The following is a 20,436-nucleotide window of genomic DNA, read 5'->3' as shown; positions in this document are numbered from 1 at the left end:
AGATACTCCCCCTCGCCATCAGATCAGACATCTTAGATGCAGTGGGATGGGGAAACTGCTGGCAGGGGGAGAGAAACAGCAGAGACAGCTAGACAATCTCAGATGGAGGTGCTTCAGGGAAAGGTGGTACTTCACCTTTTCCCAACCAGGAGTTCCAGTTCCTGAGCAGATGGCTCTGCTAGATCCCTCTATGTTCTCAGTATTCACAAACAGACTGAGGAAATCGCAATTTTAACGCAAAAGCTTTTCATCAGCAGCTGAAGTCCTGTGGCTAACAACAAAATGGAAGGACAGTTTTATAACCAAGAATATCTTCCTTTCTTTATTAAGCTGCTGATCCTTAAGCACATGCATAATTTTGGTTGCATCTAGTTCATATCCTATCATAACTTTTAGTGTGGATTGCTGGATCTCCTCTTTAAAATAGGATGCTCTTGGATGGACATTACTCCATGCTGGAGACATGGAGACATTACTCCCTGCCTGCTGGGCAGACCATGGGCTTCAGGTTGGTCTCAGCCCTCTGAACACGTGGGATCCTGCATGTTTTAGTGTGCAGAGTGAATTTGGTCGCTCCCCGAGGGACGGATCTTCGTGTGTGAGTGGGGAAGAAGACAGAGCAGAGAGCAAGGAATCAAACAGAGTACACCAAACCTAACCTTAGTAGGGGTCCTCCTTCATCTCACCAGCACTTCTTTAGTGCCTGTTGTTGTAACACCCAAACAAGTCTCAGCAGGGAGGAAAATACTGATGATGTTGAGTGTTGAGAGAGCCTGAGTGTACGAGATGGAGAAGCAGCACTGCCTAAAGGTTAGAGCCAGCAACTGGGAGACAAGCCTGGTTTCTCTGCTGTTTATGCTGTAACATAAGTCACTTGATTTCTTCAGAACAGCCTCCCACTTCCTGTGAGCCAAGTGTTCTTCCTTCCAACCCACTTGCTGCTATATATAATCTCAGCACTGTCTACCTTTTTTGCAGTTCAATCTGGGAGTCATGCTTCTCAGAAATCATGAGATGGCATGCAAGATCATGCAGGTTCTTGGAAGAGCATAGTTTGGATGCCTGCTCTTGGCTGCTTGCTTTCTGATCCTTTATAGGTCACAGGGTCACTTTGTAAGGTTTATGTCTGTTGGCAGGAAAGCAAAATGGTAAAGTGCTGTAAACAAGAAGCCTGGCTCACAAAAATAACATTTGGCCTCTGTATGTCAAATACATAATTGGGAAAATCAGTTTATCTGTCTCCTTGTTCAAGCAAGCTAAGCAAATTTGCCTTCTGCCATCTGCTTCCTCCCTACTTTCAGTGAAGAGTTAACCTACCAAATAGTCAACATGAGGCAAAATCACAGATAAATCTGACTGTACGCTATTGGGAAAAGAACGGTTTGTAGCAGCAGCCTCCTCATCTGTTATGTAATAGTAAAGTTAATTTCTCCAGAAGTTTAGTCTAGAACAGAGATCTGTCATCAGGTATAAACTCTGCTTATTGATCACTGCAGGGATTGCAGCCACTTCTGGAATGGAACCAGGCAGCTCTTCAACACCACACACCAGTGAAGGACAGCCGCTCCCTCTCCTTAGCACACTGATGGGTGACTGGGACTCAGGGAACCAGAGCAGCTAGCTGATTTGTCATATTTCCTGGAACACCAATCTTTTGCTTCCCAGGACAGGAACTAAAGACATAATCAGCTGGAACAGGAAGAGGACGTGAGGTGAACCAGACTCAGCAGCTTGCTCCATGACACAACGCTTCCATGTGCACCTTGGAATCACAATGACTTTTGTGGACACCCAGATTAATTACAAACAGCCTCTGATTTGCTCTCAACTATTGCTGGTGTATCTTTCCCATGGAAGATATCTCTAGCGTTACTCCTACCTGTATCTACCGACCTGTCCATCTTTTTCCGTTGGCCTCCGTTACACTGTATCTGACCCTTTGCACTTTTCATACAAAAGTCATATTTTCTTATTATCCATCTTTTTAACCAAAGACAGCATTTTCTTCTGGTGTGTACAAGTAATTCTACAGTGTTTGCCGACTAGAATCTGCTTCACAGAACCAAAGAATCCATCACAGCAGATCGAGGTAGCTGTCACTACTACTAGTAGAGTGCATTACTACTAAAAAAAAGTGGCAAAGGATGTGAAAATGTAGACAAACCAGTATAATTCCTAGTACGATTTCAGCATACGATGTTGTATTTATCTAGGATTTTTGTACGAATTATGTGATTCAATGTTGACTTTTTTATGATTAAAAAGATAGAAAAGATTGCCTTTTATTGTGGGGAAACTGAACTTTAGAGCTGGGGAATGACTTACTTGGAATCATCAGCAAAGCTAAGGCAGAAGGAGCACCACGCGTGACCATTGTGACCATTCATAAATATGGTCACAAGCTCACACTGAAAGGATTAGACTTGAACTCTTCTAAAAGAACCAAATGAACTCTAGCGCGCCACAGGTGGACCCAAACAGACTGGAGAGCAAGGGCCAGAGTCTCCCACACTTCAGCAAATGGGAGCATCTGCTGCATGGAACAGAGTTGATAATGCCTTGTTATACAAAATGTGGGTGATAGCTCAAATGGATGCATTTAAAAATATAAAAAAATACATGTATCATATCTCAATGATTTTCCTCTGACAATCCAGTCACCCTTATAGTGACTCAAAATTTTCTGCTGTTGTAGCTTTCCTCACTCAGACAGCTTGTGACCTTGTTTATTCTTTAGTGTTAGAAACATCACTGTCTGTATTTTAAGATGCCTTAAAAACAACTTCCCCTTTTACACTGCCTTCTATACAGTTTTCCGTCCTTTTCTTACTGCTTAGCAGTTTAGAAATGTTTCCATTACAAAGAAAAACCACCTGCCTTAAATCACAATATTCACGAATTCAGAGGCAAAAAAGAAGATACTTGGTCACCTGAAGCTCTCATCATACAGAAATCCTTGTCATTTCAGCTGAACCTTAATAAATATCTGCCTCCTAAAGTTTCTGTTCAGTGGAGTGTGTGAAATAGCACAGGAACAGGTTTGTGCTCATGCGGTCGGCATGCGGCGTCAAGGCCAGCTCTAGGAAATGCAGTACCTTGTGCAGGGCAGTACGAGGTGCAAGGCAGCAGGCCCCTGCATTTCACGGCTACCAGTTCTGCTTCCTCGGAAGCCCACCCTGAACTGGTTTCCAGGGGTAAGCTTGGCTCCGGCCTCCCAAGCTGCAGGGTAGGTGTAACAGCGGCCCCACTCTGCTGGTTTCAACCCCCTCTGGCTCAGCTGGTGAAGGTGGCTGTTGTGACCTACAGTCCACCGGTGGGCTTGTTCCTGATCCAGCTTTCACAGGGCTACCCGGAGTCTTGGGTCCCCTTCAAGGGCAGAGGTAGCATGCACCAAAAGTCTGAGCTGTTGCCTTGAAACATTCTGCAATGCAATGGGATGACAACTGCAGAAAGTGATACGAGCACCAGCTGACCTGTCAAGATGGTGAGTTTGGCTCCTTTCGATAATACAGGGATAATGCAGGCCTCTCAGATGTCTTCCATCCCCGTGTAAGAAACCCCCAATATCCACTGGCCATCTGTCACAAAGCTACAGGATGGAAGCGAAGCACCAGTGCAGGGCTATAAAGCGGAAGTGATCCAGGTCCGGCTGCGTGGGAAGTATGAACGGGACATCTCACGGGCTTAGGCCCCAAGACTGGGGCAGTCCTGAGCTATGAAATAACAGGATCAGAGTTACCCTCCAATACAAAAGTGCAATTCAGTGACCAGGAGGAGCAGAGGCAGGGAAGATAGGGACTGTTTAAGCCAGAACTGTTGTTCAAATGCTGACTCTGCCAGTTCCTGAGTGCATGACTTGGGATGAATCACCTCACTCTGTGCCATTTAGCCCTACGCAAAGGGCAGGCATGAGATCTCTGCTCTCAAAATAGGAAGACGCTGCTCCGCCCTTGTGATTCACTGCAGGTGATCTGTATCTTCATATGCTCAATGACAGTCATTCCCGCATAAAGGAAGCTGATGCTTATACACTGGAACAGCTACGGGACAGGAGGGGGCACATTATTCATTAAGCAATGGTAAAAGTGATTGTGAGGAAGTATTACCTGGCACAAAACAGTCCCAAAGAACTTTCATTTAAAGGGAAAATAAAAACTAGAGGTGCCAATTTAGATCAAGAGAGTAGAAGGGAGACTCTTCAAATTGGAACAGACCAGGTGCTTGCTACAGGGTAGAGCAATGAGGGTGCCAGAGAGAAGGGAACTGGATAAGAAGGATTGTGAACATATTTACAGCCATCTGGCACCCTCTAATTATCCAAATGACGAGGCTGCCTGAGTGCTCACCAAAATGCGGAGAGTGAGGGAAGGAAGGAGTTTGTTTGGGCAGAGGATCTTGAGTGCTTCATGCTTTCAACGTATGTTTTTTGGAAATGTTTTATATCACTTACAAGATTATTTATATTACTGGAGATGTAGGAAAATGATACCAGAAGGAAATGGAAGGGCTACTCCTTCTGGAGTTTTCCTTCCAGGTTCCTAAAAATCAAGTCATAGGAAAGAAAAGACACGGTTTCTTGGGAGGCAGCATCAGGGATCAGGAATGCATCAGGAAAGCTGGATTCCTTCTCATCTATGCCACTGATACGTTGTCAGTATTATCTGAAGTCTTGCAGTTTTTCGTGGGAAATCTGCGGCAGCTGGGATCATGTTATTTAGGAAAAAAATCCCAGGTTCTAGAACTACAGAGTAAACATTTTAAAACAAGGTCATGGTGCTTACTCAAAAAATAAGAAGGAAAGTTAAAGTTAATGTTTTCAAACACCAGTATTATGCTTTTATTGGCCTTATTTATGATTTTTTAATGTCTGGATTCATCAGCATTACAGTTGTGTTATCTTTAAATTACTTTGTTTTGTTGTGCATTCTTTCTTGAATCAGTTTTGACTTGTTTTCTTGGTTTTATCACTGTCCAGCTGTAAGGACGTGAATAAGAGCTTTCAGCTCCTTCTTTAGAATGACACTAACCTTTCTTTCCTACCTGTTGAGAGTTTTAATTTTAGTGCTCTGCAGAAACGCAAGCAGCAGTACAATTCTTGCATTGCAGTTATAGTAAATGTATATCCCTTCACTTGACAGGACTGAACAATAAAACCCAATCGTTTAATATGAAATCTTGGGTGTGTTTTTCTCTCCTTTTTGATCTGGGAGATACCATAGTGTCAAATACTGTGGTGTGATATTTTTAAAGGTTGGATAATTTTATGACCACTAATAACATCTGCTGTTATGCCTTTTAAGAGAAGGGTAATCAAATTTCATGCTTCAGGGTATCAACTGATCACAGCAAGTGTCAAAATTGGCTCTGTATTTCATTCTTCCGTCAGGAGCTACTGGGCTGACTGATCTCATTCAATTGGGAACTAGACTTTAGTGACAAATTATTTGTCTTAACATGGTAAAAAGCAAGGTGCTGGATTTAAAATTTTATATTTGCCATTGCTCACATATCATGAAACTTTCCATGGTACCTAGTGTAAGAACTGACATAAAAACACCGTGTTCTGTCAGATTCAGACCACTGATTCCTTGCATTTTCTATCTTTAATTTCTTCCTATACTTAACAAAAAAGCTTTTCACTTTTCTGCCAACATGCTCTTAATATTGCTAGTGAGCCATAACTTCTATAGAGCATTTATAGCGCACAGTGTACTCCTTGTCTTTATATCCGTTTGTGCTGGATTTCTCATTTTAAAATCCATTTGCATAGTTTCAATAAGTTCTTGGGTGTTCCTCCCTTTCTGTTACAGTTCCTTTCTTGCCTTCTGGCAAGTTTGCCTTCTCTTTTTTTGGTCATTTATGGGATGCTGTCAGAAATGCTGAGCCAAAGCATTTCCATTTCCTCAATTTCGACTTGTTCTTTTTGATTCATTTTTAAAAAATAAAAATCCTTTTCATTTTTCATTCGATTTGATTAATTCTTTGTTCATTCTATCTTGGTGTCCGAGCAGTAGGTTTTGGTATCATCTTTCAAACTTCGTTCGATGAAGTGACCGAGTGCAGAGTAACATTGCTGTGGTCCAACTGCCTGTTAGAGTGCCGCAGGCAAAGTTATTTTGGGCTAAAATCTTGCTCAGTCTGAAGCCCGTCCTTTGCCTTCTGGGGAAGTTATATGCGTGTAATTTAGCATGGAAAACTGCCACCAACCTGATTTCACTCTGCCCTCCCTGCATGAATTTTATTGGAAGGTGAATGAAAAGTTGTCTTGCTCTGCCCTCTTATGATGGTATCATACTTCCAGCTGCTTTTTATTAGGTATGTCCTGTCTGCATCTCCGAGACAGGCTTTTAAGTTAAAATATATGATAGTTATACAGTTCCTAAGACCTAAGTGACTATACTTAACAGTATTGATTTTAAGTATTGAGATATGCATTTTTGTATTGCTCAGTTTTTTTATTCTCTAGACAGGATGGCCTAGCACCCTGTCCAGCCGAACCTTAAAACTGTCCAATTCTGGGGAATCCACCACTTCCCTGGGGAGATTATTCCAGTGGCTGGTTGTTCTCACTGTGAAAAAATTTCCTCTTGTGCCCAACTGGAATCTCCCCAGGAGTAACTTGTACCCATTACCCCTCTCTTTTCCATGTGACTCCTTGTAAAAAGCGAGTCTCTATCTTCTTTGTAGCCACCCTTTAAATACTGGAACGTGCTGATAAGCTCTCACTGAAGCCTTCTATTCTCATGGCTGAACAAACCCGGTTCTCTCAGCCCTTCCTCCTACGGCAGCTTCCCTGGCCTTGGATCATCTTGGTGGCCCTGCTCTGGACCCCCTCCAACCCATCCACATTTTTTTTGTGTAGCGGGGGCCAAAACTGAACACCATATTCCGGAGTGGGATAATGACTTCTTTATCTCTGCGGGTGATGCCCTCGTTGATGCAACCCAGCATCAACTGAATGTCATGTCCAGTACATACATTCCTCAGTTCCAAAAGCTGGTGTAAAAAAGGGTGGTCCCTGATGTTATTTAGAGTTCATATACTCATCAGAGAGATTGCAGGAGACAGTGATGATATTGTAGTACTGTGCTAACATCCCAAGGTGGTCCATTTTTCATTGTCTTTTCACAGAAAACCAGAATACATGCAGTCAATCCATTGTGTAAAAACATCGGGGGCCAAAGGAAATGGTCGCAGCATGACTCCAGGCCTGGAATCTTATTATGAAAATGCCTAACTATATTAACTGAAATGGAAAGCCTATTCACATGGGACACCAAAGGGTGTACGTGAACGCGTGTGGCAATTCTTGTGTTGCAATTGTCGCTTCCAATCACTGTTTTTAACCTATAATTTTCCTGTTTATCTCAACTTAGCAGTCAGTAAATATCTGAACCCCACTCCAGCATTTCCACGTGTTTTCTAGGGCTCCCCTATCAGATATGCTGAAATACTGAGGGGATGCTGGGTGCCAGTGTCCATTTAAAATGTCTGCAGTATACTTGTTGGTCTGCACTGAACCCTTTATCTGTTATTCCCAAAATGAAATAACCCACATACCATCAAGAAACATGCTTACAGAGTTGGAAGAGTTTTCCTCATCAGCTTATGCTTTCCTCTCCCCTTCTTGTTTTTCGATCTGTCTTTTGCACTTCTTAGGCCCAGCTCAGTGACAGCCTCTCTTGTTGGTATAGGGAACCTTGATTTTGTGAATATCCTAATAATGATGGTGGAAATACACAAAAAGAACAATCCCAGGCCTGTGAACAGGTGATTTTTCTATTTTTCATTAAGCATGTTTTCTTTAAAACATTTGCTTTTAATGTAAGTTTGAAAGTCACCTGTTCACAGATGCGAACATACTTTGTGTCTTGTGTGGGGTCAAAACACAGCTGCTTCCTGAGGCTGGACCAAAGTGAGCAGCAGCCACCTCAAACTGCATTTCCTCAAACTGCCCAGAAGCAGGGAGAACAGCAAAGTGCTTTTACAAAAGAGATTATACTCTCCGGAGCTCCTCCGGCCAGGAACAATCTTTCTTAACTGGCTGGAAAGCATTCAGTAAATGTCACATTCCGAAATAATATCAAATTGACAGCAGTGCCTCAAAATCTAGAACCAGTTTTACTGAGTGATAAATGCTGCAATGTGCCAAACTTTGCTTCTGCTGTTGAACCCACAGGAAAGACACTTGGATATAATGAAGATATGCAGCAGAGTGAAATAGCAGCGTCGGGGGGTAAGTGAGAAGCAGGGATGTCATTGATGGTGTGGCAGTTCTCAGTTACGTTTGTTTTGTCCTTGACACTGTCCAGGGTAATACACCTGTCCACATTTGTCCAGTGCTATTGTGCACTTCAAAGGCCTTGTGTAATTAAAAACACTTATTACATCTATCTAATAACTTTAATTATCAAAACTATTCCATAGAAAGTAAGCCCAAATATACTAAGACTTTAGGATTTCAAATTTCTAGCAGTGTAGCCATCCTTAAATAAGGATGGTTCCAACAAAACTATGCAGAAGCCTGTATGATTCTGTCAGAATGCCTTTTGCCTCTTGTGCATTTAAAAAGGCCCTGGAATCATCCTTTCCTTTAAAGCTTAAAGGGGTTTGATGGACGTGTTTCTGAAATGGTAGTGAAAATCATCCTACGTTCACATGACTCCAGGTTCTGCGATTTTAAGATGTATTTGTACAATATTCATAACACAACTGTGAAAGCTGGCAACTCTCATTTTGATATGCCACTTTCCCAAAAGCCCACAGAAAACAGATGGACTTTGCAACATGCCTGGAAAATTAATTAAATCTGGACGCTGGTGGACAAAGGAGAAAGGAAGAGCCAGATTCAAGGACATCTCCTGAAAAATGTTTCTTCCTGTACACAATGGACGCGGGGCTGAACATCTCCAGAGTGTGTTTGCTGCTCTTAAAGCGAATGAAAATGTGTTTGTTTACGGTCACGGACTGTGGAGAGAACTGTTGGCACTGCTGGATTCGTGCTAAATACAGTCTTGAACTTGAAGGAACTGGCATATTTGTGAGCCTCAACTTTACATTAACGGAAGTTTTGCAGCTGTTGACTACAACTGCAGCCATTGCTGATTGTTTACACACACATGTTTTTGCATCCCCAGGAAACATGAAAGCCATGAGAGAAGAGGGGAGGAGGAGGAGAGGGGTGACAGAGGGTTTGAGAGATGGAGCAGGATTCTACAAGCAGTCACCACATCCCCTGAACTGAACCCTTTTTGACCCAGTTGTTGGGATTCTGTTTGCACACTCCTTCGTTGGACTAACACTTTGTTATTCTTGTCCTTATACAAATGACACTGTCTTGGGGTCAGGACTGCGTGGGAAAGCAAGTCAATTCAATGACAACGCAGGAGAAAAGAGAACAAACTAGCTATGGCCTGCAGCCATACAACCCCAAACTGGGATTTCATTAGTTTATGAAATAACCATCATAAATCCTGACTGGGAGGAGAATAAGAAGCTGCCAAGAAACTCCCAGGTATTACAGGAAATAGTGTTGACACTCAAAACCCCCAGCTACCTAGAAAGACAGATTGATAACTCAGCATGTGGCACTTCTCAACAGAGGCCAACAATTAACCTTATCACTTTAGTTGTGTTAGAGATCAGTACATACAACTCCAGTTAGAACATGATCAATTTACCTTTCCATAAAAATCCTCATTATTGCATTCGGTTACTGTTCAGCATCTAGTCCAGCATCCTGCTTCCAGAATCAGTTATTGCTTAATGCTCCAAAGTAACACGCAGCTCACTAGATGCATTATTTTTTGTAATGCCATTCACAGACGCAGGAGAGGAGAAATACCTCCCCAGAAACCAGCAGTCCCTAAGCATAAGATTTGATTATCTTATTTTAGCATGCGCATTATGGCCCAGATTTTGAGCTGCAGCTGTGTTGTGCCATGGGGACTGGCTCCTGTCTAATTTAGAGCAATGGCAGATTAGGAATTGCTGCAATTACTATGGTACAATGTTGCTCCAGCCACAGCTCCATTTTCCCAGTAATTAGCCCCTGCACCAGAAAGCATAGAAGGAAGAAGATAGGAAAGTGGCTGTACATCTCCTGGGGAGACTCCGTGGCAGGTAGAAATACACCAGTGACGGAATCTGTTGAGAGTACAGCTGCTTTATGTAGTTAGAGAAACATAAAGCAGTTAGCTAGAAGACCAGGTCCTCCATTGCAACCTACAGAGGTTACTCTGGCCCAAAGGATGTAATTAATTACTATTATTGCTTGTATATTTAGGAAATCATCCTCTATATTTAGTAAATGTAAGAGGAGGGTTGGCCAGAAAACACGGTAAGGACAATTGTCCTTCATGGATGATGGTAAGATACATCATGATAAACAAACTTTAAACAAACTGTGATAAGCCCAGAATATTTTGGTTTGGAAAACAACCCCCCAAACCCAAGAATCTTGGGTACTAGACCAATGCCCACAAGACCAGGTCTATTCTTCTCTGGTTATGTAAGACCAGGAAACAAAGCGGGGCTGGGGGCAAAGGAAATGAAAACAAGCGAAAGCCTTGGAAACAAAAGTACCACTATGAAGCTTTTGGACTAGTAAAAGAAAATCCTGTTTGTAGAAGATTTACTACGAACTTGAAAGATACCTGTGGAAAAAGTATTTGATTTTGCTGCATTTACTATCACTTCAGTGACAGAGTGCGTGCTCAGTAGGCGGGTTACCGAAGAGTTTATAGGCAGGACAACCCCAGCCTTGTACTAATCCAAAAGGGGGTTTTTGTCATCCAAGTGCATCTGGGAATTTTATGGGGTCCCCTTTAATACAGAAGGACTGTGCTACAAATAAAGGATCCCTAAACCATTAACACAGGAGTAATGACCTGCATTATGCCAAGAAGATTTTTTGTCCTTTCAAGGGCGAGTTAACTTAAAAAACAGTGCAATAATTACAGTGTTTTGTAGGGTTGTGGGGTTATTTTCTTCTTAGGCTACGAAGTACAGAGGTTAAATGATACATAATATGGTCACCTTAAATGTTTTATGAGAACAGAAAGAGCAATACTGTTTCCTTTTCCCTCTCAGGGAAGCTGAATTTTCTCTGTCTAAGAAGCAAATTCTGATGCAGCATTATATTTTTACTAGACTATCAAGAATATACTCCCCAAAATGTTGTGCCAGTGGCCTCAGTAGTGTGCAAGTCCTAAACATGACAGACCAGCAACTTAATCTTTTGGACAGTTCATTTAGAAGAGCGAATGTAGAAGAGAAGGCAAACTTACTTTTTTTTTTCCCCCCAAGAAATTTGGAGTACTAATTTCACAAAGCGAATGCATACCAGACAATGTAGTACAAGCTCCTCCAGGCTGTTAGATGAATAAGGTCTTTCAGGCACTGCACACTGCCTCGCTTGTTCCCTAAAGTACCGCTTTCTGGTAGCTAACCTCTCAGCTGGCAAGAGCAGAGGACACTGGACCAAGTGCCATTTGTCTGCCAGCTTAAAAAAAAAAGTAGAACCCCCCCTTACAGCTGTTCCCTCTGCACCTCCTATTACACACTTCTATGGCATCTGACACTATAGATGAAGACACATGATAGTCTTTAAAATTAAGAATTCCAAGTTTAATGAGCTCAGCTGTCAGAATCCTGCTGAAAGTCTACTCTGACCAGCTCAGAGTTCTCAGACTCTATCACACCTCACTTGCACACTCTGAAAATCCTAACGTGCTAGGTCAGTCCATAACTTCTCATCCCGAACAAATGCTCCTGAAGTGAATCAGGAAGCAATAAATATTTTTAGAAGGCAGCCTTCTCTCATAGTTCCCTAATGAAGGGGAAGATAATTACCTACTATTTATAACTCCTGAATGTTGTAAAGACAGGGGTTATAGATGAAGCATTGTGGAAACTATGTATATTTTACCATGTGAAACCAAATAATTTTTTGTATCACCTTGAGCTCCTCATTACAGACAGAGGCACATGCTACTTATTTTGCTGCATTTTCATCCTTACAATTCCAAGTTTTATGAAATGAATGCAGCTGATGAGTCCGGAACCTTCCAAAATATGGCATTTTAAAGAGTTACTTTGACTCCTTCACAGTTAGAAGATAGTTCAAAGATAACTGGTCTCTGATTCTCTCCCCTAGCGACCACAAAGCTCGTTACTGGTCGGACTGTCGTGCAGACGGTGCCCTCTAGTGCTCATTCTTCCTAAAACAGGGGGCAGATCCCGCCTATGGTGCCTGGAGCCCATCAAGTCTACAGGCAGAATCAGTAATACATGGTTAAAGAATAACCAACAGGAGATTTGCATGGAACTGCAATTTTTTTTCTAACAATTTTCCCTTCCTTTTTCCTCCATCTCCCTCCATATTCCTGAGTGCCAAAGGAGATAATAATACTGGTATTGCAATAGCAGGTAGGTGCCCTGTGGCCTGTACAGCACTGTGCTTGCACGCATGAACAAAAAAAAAATAATATTTAAGAACAGCAAACCCACAAAATGACAGGAGGATCAAAGTCAGCAGCCTAAGTGGCTGAGTGCCAGGCCCGGCAGCCCACCACCATTCCAAGCACCTGCCAGATGAGGTCACTCCATAACAAGAGAAAGGAGATTCTCCCATCATGCCTTCCCTTGCACTGTCACAGAATAAGAGAGACATTTCCCGATATAGTTTCAAGCGTCTCATGACAAAACCAAAATTTTAGTTCTGCCCTTGCAAAGCACTGCACCGCTATGTATTTTTTGACAGACGTTATTTCCCCTAGAGCATGATGCAGTGCATTCATAAGTGACACTTACAAGGGATCAGTACTGGGTATGACTGCATCTGAGCTAGGAATTTACAATGTACAACTCTTCGTCTTGTTTCTAGCAATTCTAACTTTGTCGGTTTTATTGCTGCTTTCTATCACTGGAACCATGCAAGACAACTGGAGCTGCTGTTGGTCTTTGCAAGTCCACGCAAGCTTTGCATTTACTTACTCCAGCCAGAACAGAACTGCCTGGCTCTGGGCACTGCTGCCCTTGCACTCGCTGATTTGCCAGTGGTTTTTGCGGAGAGGCTAATAGTCATCACAAAGAGATGGGGAAACAAAGCAAAAATTCTGTAGCTGAGTGATTGTACCTTGTGTGCTGAGTTCCTTTTTTTTTCTTTGTAATTACGCCGTATTGGAAACATCTAAGAGACGGCAGGTTTTGCATACATTTTAAACTGTCTTCTAAATAATAAATCCAGATACATATAATTGCCTGTAAAGGCAAATTGAGTTTAAATTACTGTATCTGCTTTCACTTTCTTAATTATGTCACTTTCCTTAATTATGCTTAGCTGTTTCTGAATTATTGTGATTAATTCAGATTATCTGTGAGTAATTCCATTGCCTCAACTTTAAGCGTGTGGCCAACACTTATAGAGATCAAAGATAAATAACGAAGAGTACTATTGGTCCAAATACTACCAACCGCTGAGTAATTTCCAACATTTAGGAGCAGATTCAGCAAACGACTTAAGTGGGTTCTTAGTACTTCAGAACAGAGTACTAAGTCCATTCCTATTCGATGAGTATTAACTATACATATAAGCACATGCCTGTGTCACAGGGACTTCCCGGTGCAGCTTCTTCCTCACAGCACATAAAGAGAACTTGCCTTGCTCTCTAATTCTCCCTCATCTCTTCCCTCTTTCTAACCTACGTCTTACCCTTCTACACAGCAAACAATATTTGCGCTAACCTTGCATACCGAGCTGATGATTGATTCCTACTGAAAGTACATTTTCTATACCATTAGAAATTCAGGCGTACTAGAGAAAGGAAAAAGAGACTTATTTGGGGAATTTGCAAAAGTTCCAACTGAAGCACTTCAAAAAGACTTGCAGTAAAGGACACACAGCAAGCATTTCCAAATTTAAACGTTGTTCTCAGTGGGCGTTTCATATTACTATCTTCTTCATGATTCCTCACTTTGTTCTAGGAAATATTTGTGCTTTTCAATAGTATGATGTTCCTGGAATCTTCTTTGTAGTGAAAATGCTTAACCTTAATGTAGGAATTATGCAGAAATTTAAGCCTACAGCTATTCAGAAATTCAGAGCAGAGATACATTAGTATTCTTCCTCCTTCCATCCCTCCTCATTCTTACAAAGGTACAACTCGTCTGTTCAGACCTCTGATTTGAATAAGGAGTAACTCTAGATGTCTCTGTAAAAAAAAAAAGAGGCTCTCCCAGGGAAAGCATCTCTTATTAATTTGTGTAACATGTTAATGTAAGAGATTTCACTAACAACCAACCTTACTACCCCTGGCAATATACATCAGTTGAGATGGAAATACCCCTCATTATATCATAAGATAAAACATTTTAATTTCAAGAAGTCTGTGCTTCAAAGAAAGCAAGCCTCAAACACATGCATTTATCTTTAACACCAAAAGCTTTAGATATTTCAAGAGGTACAATCTAAGCGTTCAGAGCTATATTAACTTCAGCAGGAGTACTGGATGGATGTACACAGGAGGTGTGATTACACCCAATATTTGGCATGAAAAAGTCATAGCTTGATTACGTATGGAAAAGAGTTACAGACATGGACCATCCTGGGTGGGCCAGACCACAAAACAGACCCTGTTCTTAAACTGGTGAGGAAATTTCACTCTTTTGTTCTCATTACTGGCGTGTGTTTATTTTCCAGCCAGAAAGCCATATAAAGGTTACAGAGCTATAAAGGAGATCAAAGGTATGTCTGTTAAAGAATTAAATGGAGCCATAAGACCTAGGACCTTTTTAAGAACATAGTCTTACAACGACTCTAAATGGGTTTTTGTTCAGTTTAGGCAAGTAACTTCAACTATTATAAAATTTATTGTTAATAAGCCCATAATGATGAATGCAGAGAAGGATGAAAATATATATACACATGTGAAAATTAACTGTAAAAGTCAGTAAACAAAACTGTGTTTCAGTAATACTTAAAGTACATTAAACACTAAGAAAGTTCAAATATTTGACTTTAATGGCGTGTAACTTGATGTCGCTTGGATGAACAACATTAGCTGGCTGAATACTGATTCTTAATAAACAAACTAATGATTAAGTTTCCTGGAAATTAAACAGTAAGCTTCCTTTTCTTCTCTGACAGAGGCTGAAATGGAGATGAAGGTATCTTTGTAAAGCCTAACTTTTTTCCCTGCAAGTTTGAAGAATGAGAATTTCTTTCAACTTAATGTTTTTAGATTATTGTAATTCATGGGTAATAAAAAATTTAAATTCTTAAGTTTTAAAATACATCCAGGGTACTTTTTAACTTACTCAATCCTCATGTTCTCACCCTCACTGATACTTTGTAATGAGTTGATAGCTAATAAGTATGCTACGTATGACTTGATATGTAATGAGTATGCTACCTATTGAGCGTGTGTGATGTGCAGACATGCATTTTTATTAAACAGAAGGCATTTTTTTCTTTTTAGAAGCAAAAGGTTTAGCTGGTTTTGTGGCATTTTTAAATACCACATTGTTCTTACAACTTCTTGCACAAAATAAGGCATGAATTACTTGAATTTCCAAGTCTGATCCTACTATTTGTGTAGATCCTTTCACAGTGATAGCGATGGATTGAAGAAAATATTCTTGTTAGTTTTGAGAAACACGAATTATCAAAGTCATTCATTTCAGTACTAATAATAGTTTTTTGCTGTAATGTGGGATCTTATTAGTAACAAATGGCAGCGTAGAAGAAATACCTCACTGTAGTTTTAAGCAGAAAAACAGCTATGAGTCATCACTGTGGCAAAGCTGGGAGAACAAACTGGGATTCTAAAACGTCTAGGAAAGACACTTGCTGCAAAGACATGATAATATCAATATGATTTTAGCCAGAAGCTCCCTTCCAATCTTAGGTGCCTAATTAAACATTATTTCTGTATGTCCCCAATATTCCCATGAAAGACAGATTCCCAAGGGTGAAGGACGTGAAAAAAATTGTTCCATTTTCTTTGTATCCCCCATGTCCTTAACTACTCTTTCCCTCAAGATTTGCCCTAAAGCCCTTACATGAGTGTATCAGAGGAAACATACATCACACAAGTTTATCATAAAGTTACTATGCAGCTTTAAACAAATATACAGATATAATTAAATTTGTCAACCAATACTGGCATAACCAACAGAATCTATCATTCTTGAAAAAAAAAAAAAAACAAACAGAGATTTTCAGTTTATCTTAAAGAAGTTCCCAAAAGGCATGAGCTCACACACATTTTTGACACTCCTCTACCAGAAGAGACCAAGAGGTCTGACCCTCTTGGGTGGGAACGCTTCCAGTTATGAGTGACCTTCCTAAGCCTACCGCATGCCACAGAGCCTTCTCGCCGTTTCACAGGCTTATTACCTCAATTTATATCTGAGCCCACGCTAGCTTTCCCAGCTCACCTTTGCAGGGGAAACACAGGCCAGAATTTCATCCCTTGGGCTTGTTCCACATTGCGGAACGACTGCTCTTCATTTTGCGTTTGGTAACTGCATTTAACTGTGTATTATCTTACCTTCAGAGGTGACTGTCTTCTGCACATTACAGTGATGCTTTGAGCTCTCTAAGGGTCTCAGACATCATCACGCTAAGTTCTTTACTGCTCTGGAGGTTACATGATGCCACAGTTCCCCTGCCAAAATAAGTTACTATTAAAACAACACTGTCATGAGGCTCTACTTAAAATATAAAAAAAAATAAAAACAAAAAAACAAAAAAAACAACAAACCCTCAACTAATATTTTGAGATAAGTTCTTTTTTTGTCAATTATTTGGTAGAACCATTTTGTAAAAAGCATATGAATATTTTATGTTTTCCTGTAGTCTGTGCTCCTTATCATGCTTTAATAAAAAACACAGTATCAAGCAAACATAGAAATACTAGCACAACAGAATTTTACTTTGAAATACCATGGTGAAAATCAACAATAAAAATCTCTTAATATACAAAGCAGCCACTTGCGAAGACTACCAAGTGAGGACAGTCTCTCCAGACGGCCTTTATAGCCGATGGAAAGAGAGAGGCTCTCCCAGGAAGTGGCTGGCGGCAGCTACATGAAACGCTGCTGTCTGGGGGAGCTGCTCACACTCCACTGACAATGCAGAGGTGTCATTTATGTTTAAACGGGGACCCTTTTCTTTCTTGCTTTCATTTTCCCTTATCTCGCACGATCGGAGACGTATGATGCCTGTTACATGCCTGTTGTTACATGTCCCCTCCTCTCCTGAGGGTCTCCTGGGGACAGCTGTGACATGGCACTGCAGTTTCTAGGCGTAAAAAGGGGCACGTAGGAACTGCCCAGTGTGGCAGAACTGGAACTGGCTAATTACACCCCGCTGAGCAGGGCAGGGTAAAACCACCCCCTCTACCTTTATCAAAGAACCTATCCAGGGACCACACTAAAGGCTGTTTGTACAGCTCCATTTTAATGGACAGACACTATTAATGCTTCAGCTAGGAGGAGCTGAGGAACTTTCATTTGCTGCTCATCAATCTGATTATTTTATTTGAATTAACTACTGTAGAAGGAAATGCACATCAAACATACCATTTTAACATGCTATATTAATATAGGAAAAATATCTCTTTTTTTCTAACATAAAACCAAATATGAAGTCTGTGGTCATTTTTTTTCCTAGAACAGAATCCTTTTCCTCCGTGCCAAAAGTTCCCAGCCTTTATGCGTGCTGTGGTTTTCTTTTGGTTTGTTGTTGTGGCTGTACATTTGTTTTTGGATTCTCCATAATTTTTGGCAGTTAAATTAGAAGCATCAGGAAAGGGTTTCCTCATTTTTTTTTTTATTTTTTTTTTTTTAATGAAACACACTCAAAGCAGAAACTGAACCATATGAACTGTAAAGTTTAAAAACCAGATGAGTGTTCCCCAGAAGATAAAGCTGTAACTCCAGTGAAAAATCTCCCAACAGGAGCAGCACTAGAAATTTCACTGCCCCAGGCCATGCTCTGCAGAAACTAATTTTCTGCCATCCTGCTCAAAGCAGCTGCTGTCACTGACTTTTTCTCTTCCCATCCTATGCATTTTGCTACCCCAGGGCAGCTGTTTGCCCTGCCTCTCCGTTTGTGCCAGTCCTGCTCATCGATGAACAACAAATGGAGAGCCTGAGCATGTACTTACAATATGATGTAATCTCACTTGGGCCGCAACCCCAAGCACAACTAAGAGACTCAGAAGAGAAGTAAAAATAATGTAAGAATTATTTGTATCTCCTAACTTCTAAACTGATCTCATTCTCTGCCTCAGTCATTTGTAACGTGTATGATCAGTGAAACTGGCATTTATTTTTTTAGTATACAGCAACAACTCTTACTGCCAAAATCAACAGTGCTCTGTTTACTGTTGCATGTGGCAGTTTTCATTCTGATAATTCTCATCACTTCATCAAAAGCTCACAGTACTTTACACTCTTCTTCAAGCCTGAATTAATGGGATTACATGAGAATGTCAGGTTCCCCTTTATCACGTAGAAATACAGATGAAGAAACTTGAAAGCATATGCCCTGAAGGCCAGACATTGGAGACCCTCGTGGTTTTATATCCTCAACAGCATGATTTTTTTAAAACTAATTTTATTTGGAGGGGAGGTGGAATAAAGGGACAAAAAGGCGAACTCATCATCTTGGAATGTGTGGGAATGGCAAGGTATAGTTCTGTTAGTCCTTGGCTACATCACAGATCAAAGAAAACGCTTTTGTACAAGTCTTACCCGCACTAGGGTAAAAATAGCTGCTAACAGAAAAGAATGCCTGTCCTAGGCAGGTCTAAGGACAGCGCACAAGCGTGACCAGGACGGGTGTGCCATCTGCTACTAAGACATGTGTAATGCAGGAGCAATTTCTTCACCTGATGGGACCTGCAGAGGCAACAGCGCAAGAGTTTCCTGAGAAACAACTTGCAAAACTGGATTTCAAATCATTCAAATCTGTGCGCTGCTGCGTAACAAAGAGCAAGTTTATTACGCATTCCCTCCGCGGGAGCACCCAAATCATCGCTCCCAGGCACCCACTGGCACAAGGTCCCGTAAATCGTTTTTGGGACTGTTACCAGATTTAGCTGGAATTTCGTGATAGCTACTGTGGGGGAAAGTGAGAAATGGGCAGATTTGACTGGTAACTGTGTCACGTTTCCTTGGGAGAGCTGGCCAAATATGGGGCACGTAAGAACTACATTGCAGCACGAGCTGCCTGAAAACACATGCTTTTAAGAGTTCTCTAACTACCGGGTTTTAACTAGGGAAGAATTTCTTCACGTTTTCACACTAAGCATTTGTACCAAAGTCCAGCTAAACTTACCCCTTCTCACGCAGGACGTTGCGAAAAACCTTTGGGATTAGGGTTTATACTTTTTTTTCTCTGTTTGGACTCACACACCCTGCAGCGGCACAAAGCTCACCCCAACTGACAGGAAAAGCATCTCCTGAGGGGCGGGCGGGCAGACAGACAGGCAGGCAGGCAGCGGCTGGTTTGGGATGAAAATTAAGCCCTTCACGGGAGCTTCCCTCCCCTCACCTCTCGGGGCGCTCCTCCCCGCCAGCACTCGAGGCCTGCCCGGCCACGAAGGAGCGAATCCGCGGCGGGGGGAAGCGAGAGAAGCCGTGAGGAGCCGTTGAGCAACGATCGTTGAGAAGCGACCGTTACCGGGGGTGTGAGGGGGACGCTGCTGGGCGGGAAGGCGGGGCCGAGGGGGGGAGGGGGGGCGGAACTGCGGCAAATCTCAGCCAATCAGCGGCGGGCTCGGCCCCTGCTACCCGGGGTCGGGGAACCCCGCGGTGACGGTTTCCCGCTCTCGGGGCCCCGCGCGTCCTTCCAGGCGGGGCGCGGGGGGAGTGTAAAGATGGAGGCGCCCCATGCTGGGCACTCACCCGCCTGATGAGGCGTCGCTGCCCCTGAGGAAGGAAGGGGAGGGGAAGCAGCACAACTGGAAGGGGGAGATAAGGGCCGAGAGGGGCGGGAAACAGAAAGAAGGGGCAACAAAAGACAAAAGCTCCGAGAGGAGGAGGAAGGAGGAAGCCGCGCGGCCGCCCGCCAGCGGGGCTTCCCCTCACTGCGACAAAATGGAGGACAACAGAGCCCATGGGCTTCCGCTACAGGCAGCGGTCTAGGGCACTTTTAGCCTTTGGAGAGCGGCAGGCTTCCTTCCATGCCTGTCCTGCAAGCCCCTCTCCCAGCCGTGTCGAGCATCTCACTTCCAGGAGCCGGACCGATGACTTGCACAGCAGGAGGGGTGTGTTTTAAAACAAAGAGAAACTGCCAGACTGTGGCAGGGAGAAAGGTAGCTTATGGCAGGTCACAACAAGCTGTTCGCCTCCAACAGAACGAGCTCAGGAGCCCACACCTCAAGTTTTTCCTGATTTTCAAAGACATGCCTACACAGCACTGAA

The 20,436-nt window shown here is 42.3% G+C and overlaps 1 long non-coding RNA gene across 1 annotated transcript in view; it reads right to left on the bottom strand.

Annotated features, from left to right (window-relative positions):
• The window catches only part of LOC134526049 (uncharacterized), a 37,136-nt gene extending 17,475 nt beyond the window's left edge, over positions 1-19,661 (bottom strand). The window contains exons 1-2 of the long non-coding RNA XR_010073886.1: positions 19,349-19,661; positions 16,554-16,670 (exon numbers count right to left, since the gene is read on the bottom strand). This is a non-coding gene — a long non-coding RNA (uncharacterized LOC134526049). The remainder of the gene's footprint in view (positions 1-16,553; positions 16,671-19,348) is intronic.
• Positions 19,662-20,436: the final 775 nt, after the last annotated feature.

The sequence above is a fragment of the Chroicocephalus ridibundus genome, chromosome 21 (genome assembly GCF_963924245.1).
Source record: "Chroicocephalus ridibundus chromosome 21, bChrRid1.1, whole genome shotgun sequence".
Lineage (NCBI taxonomy): Eukaryota > Metazoa > Chordata > Aves > Charadriiformes > Laridae > Chroicocephalus > Chroicocephalus ridibundus.
The sequence above is the reverse complement of the archived record's forward strand: the minus strand, read 5'-3'. Positions and strand labels throughout refer to the sequence as shown.